Source organism: Pleurodeles waltl, chromosome 7 (genome assembly GCF_031143425.1).
Source record: "Pleurodeles waltl isolate 20211129_DDA chromosome 7, aPleWal1.hap1.20221129, whole genome shotgun sequence".
Lineage (NCBI taxonomy): Eukaryota > Metazoa > Chordata > Amphibia > Caudata > Salamandridae > Pleurodeles > Pleurodeles waltl.
In genome coordinates, this window is record NC_090446.1 from 1,056,758,193 (window position 1) to 1,056,782,111 (window position 23,919).

Consider the following 23,919-nt stretch of genomic DNA (forward strand, 5'->3'; position numbering starts at 1 on the left):
GTGTTTGGAGACATATTTTCCCCCGGAGTCAAAACTCAATGCCAGTATTCACAGATTCAAAATGACTGGTTGTTATAATTTTTTGGTATCTGCCCACTAATACTGAGCTTAGTTTAGAGTTTAAAATTGATTGTTACACAGACTTTAATCTTCATTTAAAATACTAGAGACAGCCTTTTTTTAATTTCTTGAAGACTGTTGATCAGAAGTTAAACAATTCAAAATATATATGTATATCTGGCATCATCCTGCCTTCCTGGTATTGTCAAGAAAATGCAAGCTGATTGCATCCCGCACAAAGGAGATGTGAATCTTACTGTTAGATTGGATCAGAGCATCTACAAGGCACTCTAGATGAGGGTAGGCCCGCTGCCCTGATTTTGCTTGACTTAAGTGCCATGTTAGACATGGTGTCACTTAAAATCTTATTTCAGCGATTAAAGGGGATTGGCATAGGAGGATCTGCTGTGGTCTGGTTTGCTTTGTTACTTGCTGAGCTGTACTTTCATGTCATTGTTCCCCTGTATAGTTCTGAAATGTATACTCTGCGCCATGGTGTGCCTCAGGGATCTCCACTAAGCCCGACTTTGTTCAACATGTGTATTCAACTTCTGGCACAGGTGGTGAAAGCCTTGGGTCTCAGGCTGGTGTCTTATGCTGATGAAACCGAGCTTGCACTTTCTTTCTCCGACAATTCTGAGTCTGACCTGGCCTTATTTTGTGGAGGTATGATTGCAGTGGCAGAGTGGATGGACGCCATCTGCCTATGTCTAAATGCAAACAAAACAAAAATCATGGGATCAGGAATAGATCCCCTTCTTTGGGACAACCACTGGTGGCCCCCTTCCTTTGGGTCTCCCCCATTACCCAAGACTACAGTCAAAAACCTTGGGGGTAAGGGTGGGCAGTAACCTAACCTTTGAAGCATAGGCAAAAGCAGTGGCAGGTATGTACTTTGGACTCTTGCGAAGTCTTTAACCCATTCTTGGATTTTTTTTTTATCCTGGTGTCCGTCTGGACTATTGTAACATCTTATACCTAAGAGCTAGTAAATCAGTAATCTGTAGACTCCAGCATGTCCAAAGTTCTGCAGCCAGGCTGCTGTTTTCTCTTCCAAAGTTTTGTTCAGCTTCTGGCTTGCTTCATAAATTGCATTGATTACTGGTGGAGAAGCATACGCAGTTTAAAGCCTTGTGCACTACTCATAAAATCGTATTCTGCCGGGGGTGCCTATCTTGACTGGTATGCTGACCCTATACCAACCTTCCCGACCTTTGCAGTCAGGCAATTTTAAGTTGGCTATTGTTTCCTGGTATAAGAGGGTACGAACAGGTGGTTGCTCGTTCTGTGTTAAAGCTCCATGTCTTTGAAATTATCTTCCCCTTGCTACTAGGAACATCCAAAATCATATGTCCTTCAGGATAGCATTGACGATCAGGCAGTTTTCTTCCTGAATGCTCCAAGGGTTTCTTTGCACCTTGCCCTTTTTGCAGTTGCTCTCCTGGGTTGCTTAATTTTGGGATTAGCGCAGGGAAGCCCTATTCTCAGGGCAGCTGTGCATTTTACAAAACTAATACCGTAACATATAAAACTAATAACATCTTCAGCACATTTAGGCTATCACAGGCACGCAACAATGCAGGATCCATATAGTTTTAAGTGCTGGCATTATGCATCATAGATAAACAAAGGTGTGGCATCCTGGAAGTAGGCTTTGGGAGCTTTATAAATGAAAGGTGTGACCCTTAGAAGAGGCAATTGTTGCTTTGCTTGCAGAAAGGTGGTGTATTTAGACCAATGTATATTAGCTGATGGAATTACTCCTAAGACAATCATATCGAGGCTATTCGGGATGCTCTAGCGCCTCTAACCAGAGAACAGCTAGCCTTTTTTCTTGAATTAACTGAACTATTTGAAGTTTGTAGAGAACTATGCTTGTAAAATGGCTCAGTTAAGAAAACTTTGAACTGGGTATGATCAAGAGAAAGCTTTTGCTTTACTTAAGAATGATGTAGGCAGTGTACCATGCTTGAAGCCTTTCATAGTAGTGAAATAGTGCATAATCTGTGGTTGCAAGTGATGTAGGGATTAGTGAAGTCCTTATGCATGAGGATGGGAAGAAAGAATGGGTGATTTGCTTTTGGGTCCAAAACCTTGATGAACGCTGAACTTAATTACTCAGTTATTGAGGAGTTGCTAGTTTGTACTTGGGCTTTAGAACATTATAGAATGTTTGTTTGGGGGATGACTTTTACCATTAGGACAAATCACAAACCATTGCTAAACATATTATACCCTGGTGGGGATAAGAATTTAACTTCAGTACTTGCCAGAATGGCCAACAAATTATGGGGTTCCTGTTTTATAATTGAATATGTGTCAGGATCAAGGAATGTGCTTGCAGACTGCATGTTAAGGATACCTGTAGGGTCCCGGATGCTCTGCTGTGTATGAGGCCAATGTGAGGTAGCTTTTTACCATTGATGATACCAGAGGACTGGAATTTGGTATAATCAAAGTGATATTCAAGAGTGTTTGGGTGTAAACAATGTCTTCTGCTTTAAGTCATAAGAAGGTACTAGATGTTTGCAAATTGGGATGGTTAGTAAACAGAAGTTGAATGTAGATTTGATGTGTTGCACAAAGTAAAGGATGAATTGTGTGTCATGAATGGAATTGTGATGCAGGGCGATAAGATTGTTCCCTCGATTAATTTGGGGAAGGGAATTATTGCCCTATACCATGATGGGAATCTAGGCATGTCAGCTACTAAAAGGTGTGCTAGGGAATTGTACTGGTGGCCATCTATGGATGATCATTGATGGATGGGCTTGCTGTTGTTGTCCATGTATGAACAGTGATAAATTCACAAACGCATGTAGAATGGATTTGTCATCTGTTTCTGTTTCAAAATACCCTTGGAGGAAGTAGGCATTGATATAATTGGTCCTTATGCAGTCTTTCCTCAAAAAGAGGCTTTTGGAATTGTTTTCATTAAATATTTTTCCAAATGGCCTGATGACCGGATAGTGCAGCTCTATTATTGAATTTTTGGTTGATGTTTTCTCTCAAGAAGGTATTCCTGAGCGTTTGGTATCAGATAATGTGCCTCAGTTCTTTATTGTTTGATTTAAAGATTATCTAAATCATGTTGATTTTGCACATAAGAGAATTTTGATCTGTCTGCCAGAGGCCAGCGGTCAAGAAGTTTAACAGGGTAATTGAAGAGACCCTGCAATTGGCATGCTATTGTGAGTTGAAAGAAGAACTTACAATCCATGCTTTTAAAATATCGCACTACGGTTCACTCCTCCGCTAATTGTACTTCTTACTAACTTTTGGGTGAATGTGTGCCAGGTTCAAGATTATTTCTGTGGTGGTTGAGGAAACCTAGTGGTATGAAAGGAGTGATAGACCTCACAGAGGCTCATGCACACATGCAGGATGTGAAATAAAGGATGAAACGTAATATAGATAGGTCTAGAACTTTTCCTACTAAGGGACAAATCTACGTTGGTCAGATAGTAAGCATTACAAAAGCTAGCAACAGTAGCAAGGGATCCTTAGAATGATCTGTTCCTCCAACTGTGCAGGTTTTCAAGAGAGCAGTGGTAGTGGAAGGTGTTAAAATGTAGACCATGAACAAGGTGTCTGTCTGCAGACAGAACAAGAACAATATAATTGCTCAGAAAGAGGGTGTAAGAGAGGCATAAGTTGAAGATTGCTCAGGTAGTAGCAATGTGTATTTCAATGTTGAATCTACTTCATTCCTTAGTGATTCTGTTATTGTTCTCAATTGTGCTGAGTTAGGCTTTAGTAGTCATGTAAGTAAGGAAAATTTGGGAGTGAGGCTGAGTGCACGTAAAAAATGTCTTCCCTGAAAGATTACAGGAATTTGCCATGTGATCTGGATAAGTTGTCCTGCAGTAGGTTTCACTTCTATTATGAATAGTTGATGTATAGTTGACCTGTTTTTTAGGTCTTGCCTGCAACAGCACATATGCTACATGCAGTCTAGTTTGTGAAGGGTATGTTTACAATAAGAGGATTGAAGCCGGCCCTCTGCTTACCTTTTGTTGGCTTCATTGTCATTCTTCTTTGCTGCCTCCAAGTGACCAGCCGCGTGCTGGGCATCACATCCGTTTCTTTCTGTGGAACATGCACAAAGCATAGATTGATTCTGCTTAATTGGTGTTCATCCGCTGATCACACTGTGACTTAGGTACGCATTTGAAGAGGCTTCCTCTATTTCCAGTTTTCTTGCTGCTTTCTCCATTCATTCTGTTTTCAGGTGCATTTTTCCAATTGTTTATCTGCACCTGCATCTTTTGGCTTTGTCATACAAATAAAAACAATTACATTTTATATAGGTTTGGTTAAGTCATTATACTGTATAAATGCCACACGTAAAACAAATTTACACCTTCATGATGCTTGCTGCTATATGCTTTTCTTGCCTTCATCCATTCATCCTCTTTATGCCTCATACCTTTGCTTGATTTTCAGTTTGATTCCTTGTTTGTTAAACCCACAATAGTAGTATTCTACACCAATCCACTCTATGCCACACCACTGTACTGTACTCTACTCTGTGGTATTCCACTCTATACCACTCTACACTATGCCACTCCATTTCACTCTGTGCCACTGTACTCCATGCCACTCCACTCTACTCTAAGCCACTCTGCTCTGTGGCACTCCACTCTTCCCCGCTCCACACCACTCTGTCACGTCACACTGTCATGCCAGCCTATGCCACTCTTCTCAACTTTATGCTTCTCTGCTATGTGCCACTCTGCCAGGCCACTCTGCCAGGCCACTCTGCCAGGCCACTCTGCCAGGCCACTCTGCCAGGCCACTCTGCCAGGCCACTCTGCCAGGCCACTCTACTCTACTCTACTCTACTCTACTCTACTCTACGCCACTCTACTCTACTCTACGCCACTCTACTCAACGCCACTCTACTTTGACACTCGATTCCACGCCATGCCACTCCACTCTGCGCCACACTGCTTTACTCTACGTGCTTCACTTTTGCAACTCCTCTTTACTCTATGCCACTGCACTTTACTCTATGCCACTCCACTCTGTGTCGCTTTACTCTGCCATTCTACTCCACCCCACTATATGCTGCTCCATTCTACTCTAGGCCACTCTACACCTCGCAGTGCCACTCCACTGTACTCTACTCCATGCCACTCCATTGTACAGCACTCTACTCTTTGACTCTCCACTGTAACCACTTCATGCACTTCACTTTACTCTTCTTTATCCCACTCTAATCTATGCCACTGTGTGTGACTCCATTGTCGTAGTTTGGACTCTTGCTCTAGGCAAGACTGCTGGTTCGAGGATGACAGTACTTTTGTTTGTAGGCGACTATGCCTATCCTGCAACAAGTCGCAACTGTTGTCCCAACCTTACCGGCTCACTAGCAGCACCTCACCAGAAACACAATAGTAAAAGGTGATTTGTGGCAGCCTTTACGCATGGACTCGAGAATAAGACATCTCAGAGAGTGTTGTGGTTAAACGGAGATTACCCCTTTCTCACAGATATATCATGTCTCATACAAACACAGGCAATGTCAAAGATGCAGTAAAGGTTCTATAGTTTTTATTTAACCCAACTGCAATTTGCGATATATTGCATGGGCTGCAATGATTAGGATAATGAATAGTGCAAGAAAAAGAATTGTGAAGACGAGAGTCATTATTACAAGGACCCCCACCATCTTGCAATGCATGTAAAAGACATAAGAGGTGTAATATGCCCTAATACCCTAAAGGAGAGCTGAATTTGCTAAACCTAATCTGCCAATGCCATGTCCATGAGAGGAGCCCCCAACCCTCGTTACCTTGGAATGAGGTCTCTATCTCAGACTCCACAGGGACACGAAGACTGGGTCAGCGTCAAGACGACGTGCAGCATCGATGGTGGCGATGCCCTCTGGTGGGAATCCCTCTGATTATCTGTCTAAAGTGCTATGTATTTATACAGATCTACCAGGACCCCTGACGTAGGTGTGTTCCCAAACAATAGATAACAGACATGCTTGGGACGGCAATTATTATAAACAAATCCCTCGAAAGTATAGAGAGGGAAAATCCCTAAGTGTGAACACCTACTGTTTGTCTTTGTCGCTTGATCTTGACGCCTTTGTGCGGTGGCACTGATGATGCAAAGCATAACAAGTAGCCTAACTATAAACAAGACAGCCATCTTAGATGAATTAACTAATTAAATGGGCTAAGACAGAGCAAGCTAAGTAGGTTAAAAGTCACTAGGTGACGGGGGCACGAGTCTGCAAGCCAGAGGCTAAGCTAACTCCTGTTAACCCATTAAAACAAACTAGGATTCACTACACCATGCCACTCTAAGCCACTCCACGCCTCTCCACTCTATGCCACTCTACACTGCTCTGCTCTACAACACTCCACTTTATGGCACTCTATGGCATGCACTCTACTCTACGGTTATCCACTCTGCGCCACTCCACTTTACACCACTCTACCCTGTGCCACTCTATTCCACTCTAGGCCACTGTACTCCATGCTACTCTACACCACTCTGTGTTAATCAGAGCCATTCTTTGCCACTCCATGCCACAATATGCCATGCCATGCCACTCAACTTCATACCACTCTATGCCACTCTTCACGGCTATATGCCACTCCACTCTACAACCTGCCACTCAACCCCACTGCAGTCTAGTCCACACCACTTTACACAACTCCACTCTACTCTTGCACTTCATTCTACACCACTCCATCCACTCTGCTCCGCACCACTCTGCTATAATCCAATCCATGCTACTCCACTCTGCTCTACTTTGTCACTCTACTCTACGTGACTCCATGTTACTCTATGCCACTCCACTCTGTGCCACACTACTCTACTCCACTGTACTCTACGCCACTCTATGCCACGCCACTAATCTTGGGCCATGGTAAAAAGCAGCCATGATGCTGTACAAAATGGCTAAAAGACATTGGCAAAGCCAGTAGCTCTTACATAGGCAAGAGGTATTGGCTTTGCCAATGCTTGTCTTTAAGAGTAGCTATGTTAGAAGTTGCAGGCAGAGTAGCGCTGTTTAGTTTGTTTTCAAGGGTCATTTTGCTTATTGGGGTTTTACTGCTTATTGTTATCATTTTATTTTAAGGAGGAAGATGTGTGGCATCGAGAAAGTAGGTTGTTAGCTCATGAGAGAATGTTTTCCGCTCCTCCCCCAGCGTTTGTGCTGACGTGTTTGTACTGAAGCATTTCAGCTGAGTGCCTGCCTGCAGAGACCTCCGGAGTGTGCTTGTGCGCCACTGGTTTCTTGCTGTCTCTTCTCCTGCCAGACTGGCAGAAGTGCCCACTGCCTGTACAGAACTTTGTGTCCTTACAACATTTCTCCTCGCAGCCTACCATAATGCTGCCAGTGAAAGCTTAGCAGTGAGGGTGGCGGAGGGCCCAGCATGGCGGGTGGGGTGCAAGAAGGGACAGGATGAATAGAGGGGGTTTTGACTAAGAGTATCTTTTCCAGTGAGAATGCAGCCTACAGTGCGGTTTGTGGCCTCCTGGGTGGAGTGTATTTGAGTGGGAGTCAGTCAAAGTTTTGAGGGGCATGTATACCAGTGAAGAATCCGGAGGGCTCGGAAGCCGTGAACCGTTGTTTACCTGACTGCTTTGTTTATAGTCCCCCCAGAACTGCAGTCTATGGACATTATATCCGTGGACACTATGGGGGTAATTTCGACCTCGGCGGTCTTTTCACAAGACCGCCGAGGGACCGCCATGCTGAAGACCGCCAGTGGTGGCGGTTTTCCGCTCGGCGTATTATGACTGCTGGCAGCCCTCCGTCCTTTTCCGGATGGAGAGTCGCCAGCAGCCATACTGGCGGGTGGCAGGGAAGTGGGGGTTGCTCCACCTCCACCGCCACGTCAACAGAACACCGCTCACCCAATCACGTTCTGTGATTCGGCGTGGCGGTGTTCTGTTGATGGTGTGCTGGTGGTGGAGCAGCCCCCATGGATCCCGTCCCCTCCCGGAAGATCAACGGACAAGGTAAGTTGATCGTCCGTTAGGGAGGGGGGTGGGGGGGTGATGTGTGATGTGTGGGTGCGTGGGGGTGTGCGTGTGAGTATGTAGAGGGGGTGTGTGAGTGCGTGTATGCATGCGGGGGTGTAGTGTGAATGGAAATGTGTGCGTGTCTGCCTGTATGTATGTCTGTATGGATGTGTGCGTGTATGTCTGAATGAGGGTGTGTGTTTATGACTGTGTGTGTCTGTTGGCATGTTTGTTCGTGTGTGTGCGGGAATGTGTGTTGGTGTGTCTGTGTTGTGATGTCGGGGGTAGGGGTGGGGAGGGGGGTCCTGCCACCTTTGCGGGGTGGCAGGGGGTTGGGGGTGTTGGGGACGGACTTGGGGTTGGGGGGGTGGCGGAGACCCCTATCAGTGCCAGGGAATGAATTTCCTGGCACTGATCGTGCTCACTGCCATGGATTTCATGGCGGTTCCAAACCCCATGAAATCCATGGCGGTAAGATGGGTCATGATACCGCCGGCGGTCTTGGGATGGCCGCCGGGCTGGAGACCCAAGTCTCCAGCCCAGCGGTCGTCTCCGCCATGGCGGTCTGATCGGAGAAGTGGCAGATGACCATGGCGGTAACCGCCATGGTCATAATTCCAAAATTTTTACCGCCAGCCTGTTGGCGGTAATACCGCCACTTCTCCGTCAACCGCCAGGGTCGTAATGACCCCTATATGTGTTTGATTAGAGCAATTATAATTTTTCTCTATTTTAACACCAGAAAGGCTATGAGGTAGCGTTAATTATGTTGCCTACTACGAGGAGGACTATAAACCTGTTTTTCTCTCCTTTGTAAAATTTTAAGTGTATTATAAAAACAACTAAGTACCAAGATGACTGTTAGAAAACCTTATACCAGTAATATAGTGCTTTGACCAACTCTAGCCTCAATCATCCCTAAAAGTTCGTATTTGGCCCTAAGCATGTTATTGCACATTGGTGCCCTACACAACCTACTGCAGATTCCTTCTTTTTTTCCACTTCTTGGAGGTGGAAAGCAGTTAACAACAACTTCTGAGGAGACAACCCCCATAGAGAATAATCTTCAGTAGCAGAGTCCCTCAATAAGTCATTGGGAATCAACAGCAGTTTTCATCTCTTCTTTCTCTAAATTCTTGAAGGAGGATAGTGAGGCTATAATAAGATGAGTGTGCAAGAAAACTGTGGATGTCGCGCACTTGAATCAAATGGTACTCAAATACACCCCACCCCGATATTGATATGGACTTCAATCACAAGTTCCTAGAGGGAAGGAAGTTCAGGAGGTACCGAAGGCCCTGGAAAACACTCTGATGCCCAGAAAGACATTGGCCAGACTTGCTCTGAAACTGGAGCATTTATCCGCCAGGAGACTTTCACCGAAGCTCTTCATGCTGTTTAGGGCATTCTGGCATCTATTTTGAAATTATTGGTGAAAATGACAATTAATTCAGACCATGTACTGGAATTCCCATCTGCTATTCTTATTGCCATAACAAATGATGATGTTCAGGTGGGTCAGTTTAAGGGGCTCCTTTCTAACTCTCTAAGATCTTCAAGGAGCTCTCTACCTTCGACTGTGATGGAGAACAGGAAAGGGTAGAGAAATGTAGCAGTCCAAGCTGGAGAACCACTATTGAGAAAGTGTGCTAAAAAGAAGAAACCGCACAACAATGACATTTATTCTCTTCAGAACCTACTATTTCCATAATATTCTGTCACAGTTGTTCACAGAGATGTACTAGTTTATTCCATGTTCATCTCCCACACCCCAAATCCCTCTTTCTCTATTTGTGTCTAAGCAAAAGGGCCTTTAAATGCAGGAGAGGGAGACAGATCAAGTTTATTCCTGAAGAATATGATAGTTTTTCTGAAAACATTAATACATTTTTTGTTAGTGAGGCTTTTTACCCTGAAGGACCTAGCATGTCTTCTGTGATAGAAGGGCTGGTGGTGCCAGCAGTTTCTGCAAGAACAAACCCTACAAAAGACCACACTGGTGGTACTTTGAATCCGTTATCTATAATTTTTATATATGTTTGAGGATATGAAGATCTGTCAGCTGTGATGTTTTTCAAGGTTGTATGGCTTCATCATTTAGGCCCTGTACCAAGTCCTATAAATAATACGGATGACTCTTCTCTTATTATCGAGTTTCGTTCTTTGTTCCCAGGAGCAATGGGACCTTTGACTAGAGCCAATATTTTGAAATTGTTACATATATTTAATTCATTTAAAATGCCTTACGTCAAAGGAAATTCATAGAGTGCTCTTCCCTGTTAAAATGATTCATCTTATAGTAGAGTGCTTATTTCTTCAGAAAAATGGTTATGATGTATTTCCAGTAAAAGGCTTTTAAAAAATCCCCATGCAAGGGAAAGAGTTAATGAAAATTGTTGATTTGGCTGTGGATGTTCCTAATCAGTGAAAGGAAATTTCTTGCAACAGTCCATAGGTTCTCCCAGCGTTAGCACATTCATTAGTGGTGGAAGTTTGTGCATCTAACAGAACGATAAAATCGCTTGATCAAAAGATAGTGCCTCTGCAATTGAAGCTCACCATTTTTGGTAATGGTATCCTGGGGGATTAAATGTTGATAAATGTCGAAATCAGGAGCTCTATTCTATTTAATAACAAAGTAACTCTATTCTCTTGGAACATGGCCAGGCTGTATAATATAAAATAACATTTCTTGAGTTCTCAAAATCCTTCAATAATCGGTCTCCATGAAACCTGGGCTATTACTGACTTTGTGGTGACCTTGTGTTATGTATTCCACTGCCCAGCCTCTCATGCCAGTTGCAATCGTGCTTAAGGGACATTGACATTCTCCTGTCTACAGACCTTTAATTGGACTAGTCATATAATCCCTTGTCATCAAAGCTATCATTTATGTCTGAGGTTTAATGTATTTTTAGTAGGAAAATCTAGGGGCTATTCTCTACTTTTATTTAATATTTATATCCCTCCAGTTTCACAATTTGATGACATCCTTGTAAATACATTTGAGTTTATACATTCAAACATGGTTATAGGGAAGACGTTTTGGGCCACAATAACTGGGGACATAAATGTTCAGGTTTCTAACAAAGCCATACAAGATTATGGAAATCCCCAATTGGAAGAACGTTGGGATATTCCTGAGCCCCAGTTCCCAGTAATTGTGGGGCAGACAAACGGGGCTGTTTCCTTTTGGGCAAAATGAAGTCAATAGGTGCAATAATTCTTAGTGGAAGGAAGTCTCCCAGCCATGGCTACTCTCTATGGTCCAACAAGTTCCTTGATTATTGATTATGTGATAACTACTTACTTAGTTTTTGACCGTGTCTTAGAAATTATTAAGATTATCAGTGTGACCCATAGTGATCATGCCCTCTTGCAGACAATAATCGCCCTTCCCACAAAAAATACAAATGACTGGTCGTTGGAAACTGATAATGGTATAATTGATATTCATACAAAGAATAGGAGACTTTGCTGGACTCTTCAAAACGCCATGTGTTTTATTAATTTAGTCTCTTCTTTTGCTGTTTCTTCATCTGATCTATCATCTCATGATGCAGTTTTGTAACTTCAATCACTGGCATTAGATTTGGTGCAACATATGAAAGTTAGTCAAATGAAAACTCCTGTTTTTAATACATCTCAAAAGGAAGTGGAAGTCCATCTGGTAAAGGAAATAAGTAAACTGATTCACAGTTTCTTGTATTTTTATCAGTTTGTCTGCAAACAATTAGATATTTAAGGAGAAAACACAATATGAAACAACCCGCTCAGAGGAAAAGAGTGGGATATGAACTGGTACCAATTTTTCAGTGCTGCCCAGGAAAACAACAGTAGATAATTTTGGCATATAGTAGCTTGAAATTGCAGTTTAAGTGGAATACTTGGAAATCCAATTCCAGCACAAGTATAGATGGACTATATTTCAAACCTTTACAATGCAAAATTGTGTTTTTGTCCTTTAAAGGTTAATTCTGCACCAAGCTTTGAGATTAGTCTTCCTAATTATGACCAAGTATTGGGTTATATAAGAAAAGCAAGACCATATGCTGTTGTGGGTCCCGATAAGATCCTGATTACTGTTCCAAAGCATATCTCTAATACATGGGTGAAACTCTTGAGGCTTCTGTTTGCAAAGTGTTAAGTTACTGGCCAAATTCCAAAGTTTTGGCAAGGCAGTATTATTGCTGCTCTTTATGAAAAAGGAAACCAAACAGTGCCAGGGAACTATAGACAAATTGCCTTCCTTGATGTCATAGCGAAGGTTTTCATATTTGAAGTATTGGACTATTTGGAATTGTGGGAAAAGAGGCACGTATCATCACAATAGAACCGCTTTGTAATGGACAATATTGTGGTGTTGTGGGTGTATATGTTATGAATAGACATCAAGTGGTATACACCACATTTATTGACTTTCACTGATGTTTGACCTAGTTCACAGACCTATATGGTGGTCTAAATTGTCAACTTTGGGTATACCCTTCAATTTGCTTAGATTAACTATTGCACTTCATTCCTTCACCTAGTGCATAGTTTTATTAGGGCAATGTAAGAAGAACAGGAAATGGGCGGAATGCTGAACAATGTCAAACATTCACCCCCAGTCACAGATCTGGGCATAAATCCATTGTTTTTTGCCTGCCATGTCATTCCAGTTTGGACCTAGCAAATATGCAAATCAGTCTTGACCCTGCTTCCCATGGGAACAGTCCAGCCCGAACGGCCAGGCCAGGCCAGGTCCTCCCTGAAACGGAAACAAGCATAATGGGACCAGTTTCAGGGTATCATCCCTCATCAGCCAGGCTAGCTTGAAACCGGTAGCATAGTGAACAAGGCACCCACATCTGGGCATATCCTTCCCACTTATGGTGACAAGTGCAAAAAGATCAAATGTTGAACGGAATACTGAACAATGTCAAACATTCAAACATGTTCTGGAATGAAGCATTGTGGTGAATAAAAACCCAGGACTGGCTGAAGGTGTCACACGATTCTCAGTGCAGCACCATACCCCAAAGCCTCAGCCTAGTCTCTCTCCTCATGCCATCCCACATCATCAGTCCTCCCTCCCCTCTTGCAACAGACCGGCTGTTGCAGATGGAATTAAGTAGGCATCTAGGACTACATAAAGAGCAGGTATTCTGTGGGTGGCTTTGTAGAAATATGTGTATATTCATGAGTTGTGTAATTTTTGTATATGTCTAGTGTAATAGGTGTGCGCGTGTAAGTGCTGTATGATGGTAAATGGCGTGAGTGAGTACAGTGTAATTGTAATAGTATTTACACGAGGCGTCGAAGCACTTTTCGGCAAGTAGCACACTACTCTAGAACCCAAGAGGAATTAGTGATGGATTAGTATAGGGAAATATGAGTACAGTATTGTTAATATTATGAGTTAACTTGAGCAGAGGATATGTGAATTTGTTAGTTGGACTGACTAGAGTAATGCAGGGATAGAGGAAGGAATAATCCAAAAATGTTAATTAGGAGTTTATAGTAATAGGATGAGGCTTGGGATGAGTAAAGGAGAGATGGAGGAGGGAAGAGTCTGTGGAAAGGGTTAGGGAGATCGTAGTAGCAGGAGGGGATTTCAATGAGTCAAAGGTAAGATTAATGAGGGAGAATTTAGTTGGGTTGTTTGGGAGATCATGGGAGTAAACTGAGGTTTGGGGTGAGCTATATGCGGAAGAGGAGGGAAGAGTTTAGGCAGGGTTATTTTGGAGATCAAAGTAGTAGAATGGGTTTGGGATGAGACATGGTGGGGATGGAGGATAGATTGATAGAGACAGGACGTTGGGTGATGGGTAGACAAAGTAAAGCTTACAGGAGAGTAAGTTTAAATTATTTTTATTATTATTATATATTAATATAGCATGATATATATATATATATACTTTATCATTATTTTTATTATAATTTTTCTTTTATATATTTATCCATTATTATTTTTTTTACTTTATAATTTTGAATTTTATAGATTTTAACTATTTTTAATTGTTCTCTAGTACAGTAGGACTAGACGTGGTTCCCAACCTGTCCTGGGGGTCCGCGAAGCCTCCTCGGGGTCTGCGACTGCTTAGTAAATGAAATATTATAAAAAAATTAGGTCTCAAGCTTTCAGAAATGACTCAGTGCGGGCGGGGCGGATTCCAATAATGATTCAGTGGGGGGGTCCCCACGTTCATGAATGCTAAAGTGGGGGTCCACATAAGTCAAAAGATTGAGAACCACTGGACTAGAGTAATAAATAGATAAGTAAATACATAGTAAGGGAATATATGTTCAAGGAATATAATAATGGGTATAATAATATGAGAAGAAAACTAGTATTGTATAAACACAGACTTTAAAGATTTGTAATACTTGAAGTTAATTAATAAGTGTAGTTTTCTAACATTTATCTTTCCTCAATTTTTGAATAGTGAAATGCTTATGATAATAAAACATGTGATCAGTGTGATATACAAACAAGAACAGGGATTCATAAGTATCTAATATAAAAACTTATGTAGGAGCTATGCAATGACCTATGAACATGTTAAGCACAGAATAACATACACATATATACATACACACACAAAACCATGAGTAAATATACATTTGTTAAACAGGTTTAAAGAGTATGTGTATAATTTATTGTTATGACATAGTAGCGATACATATTTCCTAAAGAACTAGACATCTAGAATACACACATAATCAGATTAAAAATATTTATCAACACAGGCATATGCAGTCTGCAACTCTTGAGTAGTCTTCTAAAGACAAGATAGTTATACGTGGATCTTATATTTGGGGGTAATGAATTCCATAGTTTGGCTGCTTGAACGGGGAAGGATATACCACCTATTGTGTTCTTCTTGTATGGTGGTATTCTAAGGCGGGGTGCCAATCTTGAGCGGAGGTTTCTTTGTTGAAAGTATTTGGTTATTTTGTTTCTGATAAAAAGCGGTCCTGTTCCATTTATAGCTTTGTGGGTGATACAGAGAAGCTTGAAGGTGGATCTTCTGTCAACGGGTAACCAGTGTAATACTCTCAAGGCAGGGGAGATGTGGGCTTGTGGCTTTACATGTAATAGTAGCCTGGCAGCAGAGTTCTGAATACATTGTAGTTTTTTCATAATAGCTGGAGATGATCCATGGTAGAGGCCATTGGCATAATCCATTTTGGATAGTACAAGAGAGACAGTAGCCTGCACCTTGTGTGGAAATCTGAGGCAGAGGAAGATGCGTCACAGAGTCTTCAAGGTGATGAAGCTTGTTTGTGCTAATTTGTCCACTTGGGCATTCATTGTTAACTTGGAGTCCATGGTAATTCCAAGGTTTTTAACTTCCTTGGATACTTGAGGATATGGTCAGAGATCGTCAGGCCAGGCGCACAGTGGATCATCATTTTTCCAGTCATCACATGTGAGTATTTCCCTTTTGGAAGCATTTAGTTTGAGATGGCTCCAAGCCATCCAGTGATCAACGGCTCTGAGGCAACTGAAGAATTGAACATTTCAATGGGTTTGGGGCATTCCAGTTTAAGTGGTATTTGTGTCATCTGCATAGTTGTAGCATGTGAGTTGAAAATCATTGATCAATTCTTTTAATGATATCATGTAGATGTTGAATAGCAAAGGTGAGATGTTCCAGTGCGAGTGCAGAGCAAATAATGTGCTAATGTGAGTGTAGCGTGAGCTGCATGAATGCAGTGTGAGAGAAGGGCCCTTGTGAGTTTCGGGTGAAAGGAGTGTGTGCAGAGTGAGAGAAGTGAGTTCAGGGTGCTGTGAGCAGTGTAAATAGAGTGAGTGGTGTGCCTGTGTCTGAGTGCAAAGTGAGTGGCAAGAGTGAAGGGTGGGCCGTGAGAGTGACTGGTGAGTGCATGGTGAGCAGATTATTCTGCCTATGTGCAGGCAGGGTGAACAGAATGCCTGTGTGAGTGTAGCTCAAGAAGTGTGTCTGTGTGCATGCGGATGAGAAGAAGTAGGTCAGGATGAGTAGTGTGACTCCAGGGTAAGTGATGCGCCTGTTTGCGTGGTGTAAGTGCAGGATGAGGGGCGTGCCCATGTGAGTAAAGGACGAGCTGTGTAAGTGATGGACATGCCTATCTGAGAGCATGGTGAGCGATGTGAGAGTAGGGTTAGAGGAGTGACTCCAGGGTCAGTAATGTGCCATATAAATTAGGGTGTGGGTGAAAGTGCAGAGTGGGAAAATTGAAAGGATGGTGAGTTATGTGCTTGTTTGATTGAGCTTGCCGGGTGAGCAGTGAGAGTGACCAGTGATTGAAGTGTCACATAATTGCAGGGTCAGCAGTGTGCTCGTGTGACTGCAGAGTGAGTGCAGGGTGAACAGCGTGAGTGCATTTTGAGAGGTGTGAGTGCACTGTGATCGCTGTGAGTGCAGGGTGAGAAGTGTGCTTGTGTGAGCGCAGGGTAAGAGAAGGATAAACAGTCTGAGTGCAGGGTAACAGCAGCAGTGCTTGGTGAACAATGTGAGTGCAGAGTGATCACTGTGAGTGCGGGGTGAGTCTGTTAGTGAAGGGTGAGCGGTGATAATGAGGAGTAAGTAGTTTGAATGCAGGATTTATTCCCAGACACTTGGCGAGGTCAACATGTTATTGACGGTTAGTAAGTAGGGCTTCTGATACAGGTTAAACTATTTCATCCTGCAAAAACCTTTGAGTCTTGTAATTGAGTTGTTATCTGACCCGATTTTTCAAGGCACCACAGGTATGTCCTGACCGGTACAAAAATAAGCAAAATCAATAAAGCCAGTATTTTTAGCCTTTATCTGTAAATACTTCAAACAACACATATAAATTGAAAGCATGCTTAAGTGTGTTCTAGTGTAGTATTAGTGGTCCATGATTAATAATTAAAGTAAATAGTGACAGAAAACTCATGTGAGAAATGAATGCATACGATTATGTTTACAGCCCTATGTAGCATCGGAGCCAGACCTTTGCAGACTCTTTAAACAACAATAAATGACTCATATTTTTCTTTTAGAAAAGTAGCAACCCTACTTGTGATGTGCGTTTTCACCAAATGTATTCTCCCTCTGTGGCAGTAAACATTTAAACCACAAGGTTTGAGGGGGTTGCTAAAGCAATTTTAGCCCTAAGGGTGCTGCATGCCTGACAGCTACTGACCCAAAAGAAACATTCTGTGATTCTGGGCAAATCACTTGATCTCCACATTCCTGAAAAAAAAAAAAAAAAAAAATATGTGCTCCTGTGTAATGTAACTGGTGCTCGGAAAATCGCTCTAATATCTTCGGGTCGAGTTTGCTCTATATAAAGCTGCACAATTAATAAAAAAAAGATATAAGAACAAAAAAGGAATGCTGGGGAAAAACAAATGCACAGCAACTCGACACTGAGTGCACAGGAAGTGTTATTAATTATAATTGGGAAGAGGGGTTTGGCTCCACTTCAGCTGCAACAGAAGAAGCAGCTGTTAAACTAAATAAAAGACTAAATCTACGATTTTTGGGATAATCATGCGGGCATGCTCGAGGATTAGATGAAGGGGAGAGAAATCTGTGTGTTGTCCTCTAAATGTAGACTTAATCTTCAGGTCTCCTGTTCTATGCCCCCTCTCTGCAGCAAACAAGTCATGAGGTGCTACACATGTTGGTTTACTGCAGCAAAGAGATCGTGAGGCACTGAGCTGGGACGTGGACACACAAATGAAAGAGCAGTAACAGCAGAGTGTAAATATTAAACATGTATGATATCCACTTCCCATGAGCACACAATGTACAATGTGGGCCCATAGTGTGTTTCTCGCCACTGGCCTTCTGAACCAAGAGCTGAGAATCGATCACACTTCACAGAGCATGGTTTGTATGCACACACCAAATGGCATCCAGTACCACTCGCTGTGATGTAAACACACAGGAGCGCACTGCTGTGTTGCACACCCACAGGTGCACCTTCCCCAACACATGTGGCACTGCACGCAGATCAGATGTGATCAAGCAGAAATCTCGGCTATATTTTAGTTACAATAAACTAGAAAGCAGCTTTCATACAGAAGGTCCATGAACCGAAACAGATCTGCTTTAAAGAAAACGTCAGAAGCATCAAATCAAATATCAAACAATATTATACACATCATTATAAAGTCAGTGAAAACCGCACACCATGGTCAATGTGACCATGAATAACCACACCAGTTTATTAAGAAGTTAAATCTTTAGTTCCCTATATTAACAAACCTAAAGTCACAAAACTTAATCTCAAACTCAATTGATACATAAAAAGAAACAGTGAAGGCATATTTAGACGGCGTATGAATCTAAACTTAATCAGCGCAATAAGAATTATTATTTCAATATAAAATACATCAATCAATACCAATAGAATCTGAGCAAGAGATTTGTACTCTGACGTGTGTGAATAGCGAAGTCGGCGAACTTCACATGTCTGTGGCACTTATTCAAAAATTGTCCACGTTGTTGTTGGTATATGGACAGGGTAGATCTAAGACTCCGGAGTATATTAAAAGTGTATGGAGACACTTGGTTTTTGTTGTTATCTGTCTGTTTAGAAGGCCAATCGAGTGTGGTTGGCAAGTCGAGTTTGTGAGTCGAGTGTAAGTTCTTTTCGACAGAGATTTTGGCAAGTCCTTTGTATGCCAGGACAGTATCCATTGATCAGTTAAGAGTAAAATTTGTGGGTCGAGTTTTGCTTGTGATTCTGAGGAACTGAAAAAGATTGAATAGCTGCAAGAGTGAAAGCCGTCTGTGGAAAAATCCGCAAGGTTCCTGAAGCGGTTGTGATTTCCCCTACCTGTGGCAAACAGACACATTTGTTTATTATTGGTTTTGATGAAGTGCTCGCAAATAATTTTGCATTCGTTGTGCATGTTTTTGAGTTTAGGAGGCCAAGCCGAAAGACTTTATCAGCCGCTGTGTGTGTGTGCCGTCATTTTTGTGCCGCACTGGTATAGGTTGGTTAGTGAGAAGGGTCACTGGTGGATAACCGTGCAGCGCAGATGGTTGAGAAGGTAGACAAAGATCATTGTGGGATTACAGTCACTCCCTAATTATTGATTTTTGAAATAAATTTGTGAAAATGAAGTTTATTAAAGCTTTAAAAAAATGCTCTTAGAGGAGATGAGTATATTCTGGCTAGGCAAGGAGAAATTTTTCTGCCTGAAGGTACTCCGGCATGCATTGTAATAGAGGTGAAAGGCACCAGAGCATGTCTTTGGCTAAAACATGTGATTAAAATCACAGAGAAAGAAAGGTTTTGGAATTTCCTGAAAATTGAACATTTGATTTGAGAATTTTGGAGAATTTGATACAGGTGATATATGGTCTAAGACCTCCACCAAGACCAGCTCAGTTTGAAGCATGAGCGATTTGGGAGCTAGTAGCTAGACAACAACAGGCATTGAAATTTGAGCAGAAAATTAGAAAAGCAGAGAGGCCACTAGCAGAAGATACATTCATGAACAAAAATAGTGGAGATTAGATAACTTATAAGGTATTCAGTTGTTTCCTGCAATGTCTAAAGACAGTGAGACAGATGCAAAGAAAGCTTCAAAGAAGTCTAAAAAGAGTTCTTCTTCATCAGATGAAGAGCAGACATCAAAAGAATCTGAAAGGTCTTAGACTAATAATGTGGAATCGGATGATTAAGAGTCTAGTATACAAATATTGAGAAATCGTCCGCCACCTTATGTTGCTCAAGAAGGGCCGAGTACAAGTGGTACAAACCCTACTGTACCAATACCAGCTGCAGTGATACAGAGCCCAATACTGAATTTAGTGCAGAGTCCTACACAAAATAACATGACTAAAAGTTCTGTGCATGAACCAGAATTCAGTACAGACTAGTTCTCCTACACAAATATCGATGCAGAGCAGTCTCAATCTGCTGAATGCAGGAAATACAGTTGCAGGTTCACTAGAGTTTCACAACAATAGACAGCGGCCACAATTTAGTGTTCCTAGGATTTATCCAGATGTACCGATTGTGAACACAGCTACTAATCTAGTAGTATCCTCAGGACAGATTTTACAAGAACCAATGTTGATTCAGACAGAACCGACTCCATTATTGTTGCCACAAACACAGACACAGGAAATTCCAAAGTTTGCTCCCTTAGTGAGTACACAGGCTGAAATATATGTATTAATGAATCAGAATACTGGTGTTATACAAACACAAAACGTAGGGACAAGATTAAGTCCAGATGCAGTGACAGTTCCAATCACAATTGGTCCACCTGTGCCTTTATATGCTCAGGGCAATAATGGTGCCGATGATCAAAGAGTTTGAATGCAGAATGGAAGCACTAGATTAATTACACCTGGAAGACAGACTTTAAATAGATCGAAATCACAAATCGATTTAACCCTATTAGGAATTCGGATTTGACAAGATTACAAAACTGTTCTGAGCAGCTGAAATTGTCAACTCCTCAAATTATTAGTTCGAACCAACATCAGTTACAGAGTATGCAACCTGGTAATATTTCATTGCAGGGTTTGACAGCACAACAATTAAAAGTGTGGTGTAAGGAATTGAGTACCTTCAGATAATTGATCCAAAGAAAAAGAATGTATAAATCGTACAAGATTGTCTATGGAAGCATGTGAGCTTCTTGAAGGGACAATGGGAGTAAATGAGCTTGAATATTACGCCGAAGTTGAGCTGAGATATTTGTGTCCATTAATTCCAGAGGGAACAGCTGAGGTACATCAACAATTTCAAGAGTTAGCAGATGAATATGAAATAGATAGCCTAAGAAGAAGTTATAGATTACATTTTGAAGCTGACAATTTTGAACACAGGAGGTCTGCAGGGATGAAAACACATCTTAAATAATTACTTGTGAAAGTACAAATTTGGAAAGCATTAGAAAAATGGGAAGGCAGATGGATCAAGGAAAAAGAAAAGCTGTGGAAGGATTCAGGTTCTCCTCCTGTAGATGTTTCACAAATTAAAGAGCCGGCAAAAGTCTTACCAATGAGAGAAGTTGCTGGAGGGAATTTTGAACATGTCCTTTGGAGCAGGAGTGACATCATGTCATTTACAAATGACTATCCCAGATTGAGGGAGAAAACAATGGAATGATATCAACAGACAGATAGGTTTGTGAAACTTGCAAAATGCCTGTGGGAAGATTTAGACATACTTTTGGAGATAGTTGTTCCAGCTGACTTGTGGGTCGATTGTAAAAGGAGTGTAGACTGGCCAACAAGTGAGCTGCAAAGACATCCAGCAATAGGTGCACCATCTCCTGAAGTAATGAAATATTACTTTAAGGTAATTGAGTTCCTAAAAATGAGAATTTCGCCTAAAAACATTGATTGGCAGCGCATAGATAGAACAGCTCAGGAAGCAAAGGAATCAATTCATGCGTATTATGAGAGATTGTTAAAAGCATTTAAACATTACAGTGGAACTGAAACAATTGAGCTGAAAGACATGATTCATTTTGTGTTCAGGTTTGTTGAATTACTTAGACCAGAAATTAGTCAAATGATCAAGAACCATTCGATTTGCTGGCAGTGCAAAGTCGATTGATGAGGTGTTGCAGTATGCAAAATATTGTAGTGATGAGATTGAGAAACAGAAAAAGTTTAAGGAAAAGGCAATGGTAATGCAGATTAAGGCAGCACAAACAGGGATTCAGGGAGGATTTCCAATGCAGCAGCAGGGAAGTGGTATGTTTCAGAATCAAGGCAGGGGTAAAAGACGTGGAGGAATGTTGATGGTAAGTGTCAGTCGAGGTGTCGATTTGAATTCTGTCATGATACAGGGAGAGTCTCGGGGAAATAAATTGATTCCTTGTCACAATTGCGGAGGTATCTGTCATTAGAAAAGGCAGTGTCCAATGTTAAATCGAGAGGTGTTGTACAACAGATGAATGATGTTTAATGCTTTTCAGAATATGAGAGGACCAAGAATGAGAAGTCAAATTCCAGATTTCCAGAAGAACATAAATCTGATGCAGGGTTTCTAACCCTTACAACCCATGCAACCTATACAAAATGTACAGCCGCAGGTACAACAAGTACAATTACCCCAAGTGCAACAGATGCAGCCACAAGCGCAGATGGTGCCTGCACAACAAATTCAAATGCCTAGACAATTACAGGTACCGCAATTTCCAATGGATCAGCAACAGGTGATGCTTTCTCAGGTAGTCACAGGTCAGAGACTAAATCAGAGTAATAATGCAGTACACCAATTTTCTTTACACAGCAGGAATGAAATAAACAATGTCTGGTTGCCGGATAGTTCTGATGAGGAAGAATGTATGATGGCTGCTTCTTTAGATGTGGATCAGAAAGGTACTTATGTTAAGGGAAAGGTGCATGGTCACAAAGTCTCTTTTCTGGTTGATACTGGAGCTACACACTGCAGAGGTTCCAGATCTGCCCTTGTCAGGGAAGACAGTTCAGATTGTGGGGGTTGGTAATCAATATTTGACAAATCCAATTACAGAACCAGTCTTGGTTAAAACTGGCAATTTTAAGGGTTTGCACAAGTTTGTGGTTTGTGATTCAAGTCCTGTGTCCTTACTAGGAAGAGATTTATTGTGCAAAACAAGATGCTTAATTACTTGTACAGATGAGGGAATTGAAATTCAAACAAATAGTGATGATGAGGAGGATTCAGCAATGAGTCAGTGTCTGAAGAATTTCCTTTGATCAGTTTTGATCAAACACAATACATAGATTCATACAATTACCTAATCTAAGGAAAACAGCAACTAGACTATAACTTCATCAGGAGGACAACAGCATCAGCAGCAAGACAGGAACAGGGGAAGGGGGATGGTTTAGAATTTGGACTATAAGATTACTAAACCATCAGAGCATTAGTTGAGTTTTGAACAGGCATAATAAACACCAGAATGTCATTAGACTAGAACTGTCAAAGTGACAAATCACATCAAGTATATGAAGTGAAGTCTCTGGAAACCAGGGAAGTAAGACCTAAACACAGACTATGACTGACCATTAAATTCAACTTACTGAACAATTTTCATTGGTTGAAGCTACCATGCAAAGATAGAACATCCAATTACGAAGACTTTGTATATCACAAATATACTAAAGAGGATACAACATTTATTGGTAAACCACTGATTGACTTCTGTTCCATTGACGAAATTTGAACATATACTAAATGTAATGTGCACACTTCCTTCTCCGGTTGCGATCTGTGGATCCATTGTTTTTGCACCTTCCGAATGCACTGTTGCTTGTGAGTAGTTACAAAGATATGGAAACATTTTCTCCACACCATTTCCCATGAGAAAAACACATGGGTTAGAAACATAACTACAGACAACCATGCAAATTCAATGAGTGAAGTCTGTTAAAGGACATGAGAATATATAAATGTTTCAATAATAGGAACACCAAGTGTTAGATAACTACGCACTGTGGCCTTGTCTGCTTGAGGCCCAGCAGCAACCAAGAAATACTCTTATTATTTCAGCATTTACTTTTACAGAGAACATGTTTTTAAAGAGACAGAATACTTTTCATTACAACGTTAGTTCAATGTGCAGGCCTTTCCCTTGATGGCAGCCACTCAGTAAAGCGCAATTTTTGTGTTAACGTTAATTTTATGGTTACATTATTTCACACATTAGTTTCAGCTCTCACATATGCGGTGCATAAAGATGCGCTATTGATTGAAATGATAGAAGCATTATTTTGATTTGTCTGGACACGAGGGCTGAGACAACGGACTGACAAAGACTGGGAACAGTGGGGTCATGGAGGAGCCGGGGCACTGTCATAGGATCAAAGAAGCTGCTGGGAGAGAAAAGGGAATGGGAGGAGGACGGGCATGGAGTGCACAACAGGCACACAGTCTGGAAGCTGCAGGGAGAGAGCTCTG

At 41.6% G+C, this 23,919-nt stretch overlaps 1 protein-coding gene across 1 annotated transcript in view; it reads left to right on the top strand.

Moving 5' to 3' along the window:
• Positions 1-23,919, top strand: part of C7H17orf75 (chromosome 7 C17orf75 homolog) — a 181,184-nt gene that overhangs the window by 97,327 nt on the left and 59,938 nt on the right. The gene's annotated exons all lie outside the window — the stretch shown is intronic.